Source organism: Saccopteryx leptura, chromosome X (genome assembly GCF_036850995.1).
Source record: "Saccopteryx leptura isolate mSacLep1 chromosome X, mSacLep1_pri_phased_curated, whole genome shotgun sequence".
Lineage (NCBI taxonomy): Eukaryota > Metazoa > Chordata > Mammalia > Chiroptera > Emballonuridae > Saccopteryx > Saccopteryx leptura.
Genome location: NC_089516.1, coordinates 95,819,416 through 95,826,324, shown reverse-complemented (window position 1 = coordinate 95,826,324; position 6,909 = coordinate 95,819,416). Strand labels below are relative to the sequence as shown.

At 39.5% G+C, this 6,909-nt stretch overlaps 1 non-coding gene across 1 annotated transcript; it reads right to left on the bottom strand.

The window, feature by feature from the left end:
• Window positions 1–218: 218 nt before the first annotated feature.
• TRNAL-UAG (transfer RNA leucine (anticodon UAG)) lies at window positions 219–293 on the bottom strand. Its single transcript has one exon. It is a non-coding gene; the product is annotated as a tRNA-Leu (tRNA).
• Window positions 294–6,909: the final 6,616 nt, after the last annotated feature.

The window sequence follows — 6,909 nt, the reverse complement described above, 5'->3', positions numbered from 1 at the left end:
GCGATGCTCTGCCCACCAGGGGGCGATGCTCTGCCCATCCTGGGCGTCGCCATGTTGCGACCAGAGCCACTCTAGCGCCTGAGGCAGAGGCCACAGAGCCATCCCCAGTGCCCGGGCCATCTTTGCTCCAATGGAGCCTTGGCTGCGGGAGGGGAAGAGAGAGACAGAGAGGAAGGCGCGGCGGAGGGGTGGAGAAGCAAATGGGCACTTCTCCTGTGTGCCCTGGCCGGGAATCGAACCCGGGTCCTCCGACGCTAGGCCGACGCTCTACCGCTGAGCCAACCAGCCAGGGCTCAAAGTTTTAATATGTTAATATCCATTGTTTATTTCTGAAAATAAATATATACTCTATATATGTTTTTTCCCCTAAAAATTTAATTATCCATGAAAAGAACCTTATCTTAGAACATCTTAAGGGAACTAAGGTTTTATAGAGCATTCTTTGAGACATGCTACTATAATATATAAAAGCCTGTATGGTATCATATACAGCTAGTATTCAACTTATGACCATGGTTGGTTCCGACAGACCAGTCATAACACGATTTGGTCATAAATTGAGTAGGCTATATGTACAGTACTGTGAAATGATATTATAAAAATCTTTAAGTATATTTTATCATAGTTTTCTTTCATTATTGTTATATATAATAATTTTCTTTGTTCATTTTATGCCATTTGTATCATCTCTACACCATTTTGTTTCTTATTTTTACATTCGTCAGGTTTAAGTAAAACACTGCATTACCAATATGACTGGTTTAATATTTGCAAAGACAATTTCCTCTTGGTAGACATCTTGGGAGAGGTTTGATGAAAAATATCCAAGACACAAAACACAAATTGCTTTACCTAGTCTGGGATAACAGTTGAAATGGTGCACGCGGAGATGGTAGTGCTGCCGGAAGCTGGTCCACACTGTTGTACACCCAGCTGGGCAACGCTTGTGCTGCCAGACGCAGAGCAGTCGTGGCTAGCGATTGTGGTCATAAAGTCAAATGATCATAAATTGCATAGGTCGTAAGTCGATCGATATTTGCATTACCAATATCAATAGTCTTGGGCTAGAGCAGTAAATTAGTTTAGCAAAGATAATCATGTACTGATAAGTACACACACACAAAAACAAAGCAATGAAATATATTTTCTCTGTATCTAATTTTCTCAACCAGAATTCCTCATCTGATTCAAGAAAAACAAATTAAAATGACTATTCTATTAATTTTTTCAAGGATAGTAAATAACTAGAACCATTCTAGATGTGTGGTAAATCAGTTATGGCTTCTCTTGTAGTGTATAGTACTCATAGCACTTTATACCTCTCTTAAGGTAGCTACAACTTATTCTTTTTTAAAATTTTTATTAACTTTAACTTATTGTGTTAACATGGATTCAAGTATCTCACTCAATATAACTTTCTCACTTGCCACCACCATGTCCCCCATTACACCCCATCTGCCCCCTCCCCCTAACTTCTTCTCCCTTCCCTCTGGGATTTGCTGTCTTATTATCTGTGTCTCTGTGTTATGTATATATAATTTCACTAATCCCTTCATCTTCTCTGATCCCAGCCCCTCATCCCCCTTCTCTCTGACAGCTGTCCCTCTGCTCCCTAAGGTAGCTACAACTTATATTGCTCCATATTACTGCTCGATATTTAATGTCCTCAGTTAGTCTGTGACCACCCTCAAGTCAAACACTGTCTTATGCATTCCTGTATATCCAGTATTAAACAATATGCTTGGAACATAGTAGGTACTCAATAAATGCCTGTGATTTAAATTGAGTCATCTGACTTAAATATCCAACAGTCACTTTCCTTACAGGATCATAAAATAAATTTAAGCATATAGAAAAAATAAACAGTTGTTTTCTTCTTATGGAACTTGGATAAACACACACACATTGTAAAACATGAGATATAATTATGACATATCCACAGTTGTTTAGGAAAGCTGTTGAAATTAGGGCAGATCTGAAAAGACTTTAATTCTACTGGTGAAAACCACATGCATAAAATAACATTTAAAAACTCAGGTAGCTATGTCACTAGAGTTCACTCATTACCCTAAAACCCTAAAGGTTAAAGTCTATATCTGTCTCTCCCATCCCAATAGCAAAAAAATTGGTCAATTTGGAGGTGAAAGAAGAAGAGTAAATTCAACTGCTTGTTTTTATTGAAATATGTGTCAGAAGGCAATGTTTTTGAGCTACTTAGTTGTGCTATTCTTTATCTAAGTTATCTCTTATTGAAAATGTTAGTTTTCAATATATGCCTTTTAATGCTACATTTATATAACAAAACAACTGTTGCTGACAGAATTTTTAAGTCTCTTCAACTGATTACTTTGGCATAGAACAAGCAAAATTCACATGAATAATTAATGATACCAAACACAAAGAGAGGGTGTTTCCAATGACCAATTGAACTCACAGTGAAAATGACCACAAAAGATTAGTATTAATGTTTTATTTATTTTAAAAATGCTTTAAAGCAGCAATTTTCAACCTGTGTACCACAAGAATTTTTAAAATATAGCCCTGGCTGGATAGTTCTATTGGTTAAATAATCATTCCAAAGCGCAGAGGTTTTCAGTTTGATCCCTGGTCAGGGCACACACAGAACAGATTAATATTCTTCTCTCTCTCTCTCCTTCTCTCTTTCTCTCACCCTTTTTTTCTTGCTGAAATCAATCAATAAAAAATAAACAAAATAAAATAAAGCATGCAATACTGATGATTTATTCAGGGACACTGACCTATTTTTCTTTAGACTGTCAAATAAAAAAAATGGCCCTGGCCAGTTGGCTCAGCGGTAGAGCGTCGGCCTAGCGTGTGGAGGACCCGGGTTCGATTCCCGGCCAGGGCACACAGGAGAAGCACTCATTTGCTTCTCCACCCCTCCGCCGCGCTTTCCTCTCTGTCTCTCTCTTCCCCTCCCGCAGCCAAGGCTCCATTGGAGCAAAGATGGCCTGGGCGCTGGGGACGGCTCCTTGGCCTCTGCCCCAGGCACTGGAGTGGCTCTGGTCACAATGTGGTGACGCCCAGGATGGGCAGAGCATCGCCCCCTGGTGGGCAGAGCGTCGCCCCTGGTGGGCGTGCCGGGTGGATCCCGGTCGGGCGCATGCGGGAGTCTGTCTGACTGTCTCTCCCTGTTTCCAGCTTCAGAAAAATGAAAAAAAAAAATGACAACAGCCAACACAAGAATAACCATACCGTGTGAATGAATAAAAATTATCCTCTTTTTTTTGTCAGATTGGCAAAAAAATATAATATTTTTTAGTGTGCTGCAGAATTTTACTAATTAGTTTATGTATGCCATAAGATAAAAAAGTATGAAAACTGCTCCTTTAGAAAAGTGTCTCCAATAAAACTCTTCCGAATTGATATTAGTCATATTACCACTCTGTCATATAGTTAACATTTAAGACAAAAGGGGTCAGGCATGAGAAGGAATACTTGAATTTTTAAGATTTACAGTATCCTTAAGATCCAGCATCAGTAGCACTACACAGAGAATTATAAAACAGCAATGAAGCAACTATCCACACTACGCTAGATTGAATTATTTAGCAGAGGAAACCATCAACTTGATTCAACCAGATGAAGTTTGTTTTTATTTTTTGTACTCCCTCAATTTATCTGCCTAAAGAATTCCCGTTGTTCAAGATCCAAATTAAGTAGTTCTTTTTTTGAGAAGTTTCTTCGGTAAGGGTTGATTGATCACTATTTTTTGAGTCAGCTTTTATCCCTTGTATTTATTTCTTTCATAATAGTAATCACACTAAACTACATTTTAAAATTTGCTTGTTTATTTTTTTTCCTATGAGAATGAAAGCTGTGTGGCCTTAAATTTGTGAAGGCAGTGGCCAAGCTTATTTCATCATTGTTTTATGTCTCTACTCCAACTAAATTATAAAGTACTAGAGAATGGGAGCCCATGTTGTTTATTTTAATCAACACTGTATTAAATTTAATAAGCTTTCTTCTATGCTAGGCACTATTCTAAGCATTTAAAGATATCATCACAGTTAAGTTCCACCACTTAGCATAATTACTGCCTCCTAGTTTACTTATCTATCCAATCTATCAATTAATTTCACAAATAAATATGTATTTTGTACTTATTCCAAAATAGGCACTCTGGAAGGCACTAGAAAATCAATGATGAGCAACAACAAAACAAAATACTGGCATGTCACTTTTCTTGTATATCTTCTACCAAAAAGAAGAACAGGCTTTGAACAAAAACTTTCACACAAAATCCTACAGCTAAGTTTGGTGTAATTATTAAGAAAAGATAGGTGATGCAAAGACAGCATAAAATGGGGACAAGAAAATTAGCTAATCATGTAGGTCAGAAAAACCTGAAAGATAAAATCAACTAAACAAAGAATAAAGAGAAGATAATTGTGTTTTATATTTGTTCTGTTTGGAGGAAGGTAGAACATTCAAATACTAGGAAGATGATTTCAGGGTAAAGTCAACTTTCAAATGATTCTCATCCACATGATTTTTGGCTTATAAGTTTTTGTTGTCAGTTTTAGCTATCATGCTGAGCACCACCTCTCTGGTCTTTTTTTATGAGTAAGAAATTTACCTGTTAGAAACATCACATGCTAGAGAGTAAAAGGGACTTAGGGTAGACTTTACACAGTGAAAAAACTTACCCTAAGACAGAAATGTTTAGCCTTGCAATGACACAAAGACATGTTCTCTGATATCTCTCCAAATTTTCAAATCAAATCACAAAGAACACTTTTTATGTGTTTGTTTTTAATTATTTTTAATTTTTCGATTAATTTCAAAGAGAGAGAGAAAAGAATGGAAGAGAGAAAAAGAGAGAGAGAGAAACATTGATCTGCTGTTCCACTTATTTATGCTTTCATTGGTTGATTCTTGTATGTGCCCTGACTGGGGATCAAGCCTGCAACCTTGACATATCAGAAGGACTCTCTAACCAACTGAGCTACCTGGCCAGGACTTAAGTGTTTATTTATTTATTTATTTATTTTTTGTATTTTTCTGAAGCTGGAAACGGGGAGAGACAGACAGACTCCCGCATGCGCCCGACCGGGATCCACCCGGCACACCCACCAGGGGCGACGCTCTGCCCACCAGGGGGCGATGCTCTGCCCCTCCGGGGCATCACTCTGCAGTGACCAGAGCCACTCTAGCACCTGGGGCGGAGGCCAAGGAGCCATCCCCAGCGCCCGGGCCATCTTTTGCTCCAATGGAGTCTTGGCTGCAGGAGGGAAAAAGAGAGACAGAGAGGAAGGAGGGGGGGTGGAGAAGCAAATGGGTGCTTCTCTTATGTGCCTTGGCTGGGAATCGAACCCGGGTGCCCCGCACGCCAGGCCAATGCTCTACCGCTGAGCCAACCGGCCAGGGCCAAATCCATGTAAATTTTTAAAGGTAATTTCTTCTTTATTCTGTTCCATTTTAGTTTATGAAATGTTCCATAAGAATGTTTTACTCTTGAATAGCAAGGAAATTTATACAAGAATTTTGGGAATAGATGCACTAATGGTAGCAGGAGAATTTCTGTAGCACCATCATTCTGGGTGTTGTAAAGTACCCATACCTCAATTTTGCAGGTTTGTGTAGAGACATCAAGTCCAGATCAATTTTTGAAGGGTTTTTATTAAAGGAGGATATTGATTAAATATGCCGGCTACATATGAATAACATGGGGCATTGCAGACCCAAATCGTGCAAGCCAAATACATCTCAGAGGCTGGTTATATACCTTTGATCACATACAGGATGGGTGGAGCATGACATCATGGCACAAGCTTATAACATTGTTTAGGGAATCCATAGAAACATTAAAACTTTTAAAGGAACACAATCAAAGACATTTACAAATCTTTCAGTGTCTATCGCCCCTCCTTTGCCTAGAGCAGTGGTAGTCAACTGCCCACTAGTGGGCGTTCCAGCTTTCATAGTGGGCAGTAGTGGAGCAATCAAAGTATAAATAAAAAGATAGATTTAACTATAGTAAGTTGTTCTATAAAGATTTATTTTGCCAAAATTAGCAAAAATTCGACATAAAGTACTTGGTAAGTAATTATTATTATATGCTTTAACTTGCTGTAACTCTGCTTTATAAATTTTATAAAGTAAAGTTACTTCCCTACTTTATAAATCACCATTACTGTGGAACCATTGGGCAGTTAGAAAATTTTAATACTGAGTGACATCAGAGAAATGGTGCCGTGAGGAGCGCAACCGACAAATCTCCCCAAAATTTCAACAAGTTCATCAACCAGAGACAGAAAAATCTATCCTTGGAGCGTCCGGGAGTTCCACACACTGAAGGTGAAGGTAGGGTCGAGCAAAAAATTGACTAAATATATAATCAACCCTGAAGGAAATATGTTGGACAAAAAACACTCTGCCTTCCTCACTAACCTGAGCAAAGGCTGCTTTCACTTGGAACTGAGAGTTGGGGGTAGCTAAGGGTGTGGAGGAGGCTAGGCTTTGGTTTGTTCAAGCCGAGGAAAGAGTGTGCCCATGGTGAATCAGCAAACGCACGCGCCGTGAGCAGCTGTTGCCAGCGGCATGCAAGGAGTGCGCCAAAGCGAACTTCCCTATGCCCTAGCTTCTATGGGTGGGTGGGACGCCTCACCCAGCCATTCAAGCTAACAATCAAGCATTGGGGGAGGGGCGTGAAGGCAGCTTGCAGTCCATTCTGTAGCAGATCCGCAGATCCAATCGCTGAAATTAGCTAAACCCGCAGTCTGCTCACCTCCCAACTGACCTACACGGCTCTAATTGACAAGATCTCTCTCAATTCAGCGATCTAAGACAAGAGGCGTGATATTTTTTAGTGCCTCTTGCTAAAGGGGTGGGGGCAACTTCTGATTGGCAGAGCTTTCATACTCAGGGATATACGCTAAAAAGAGG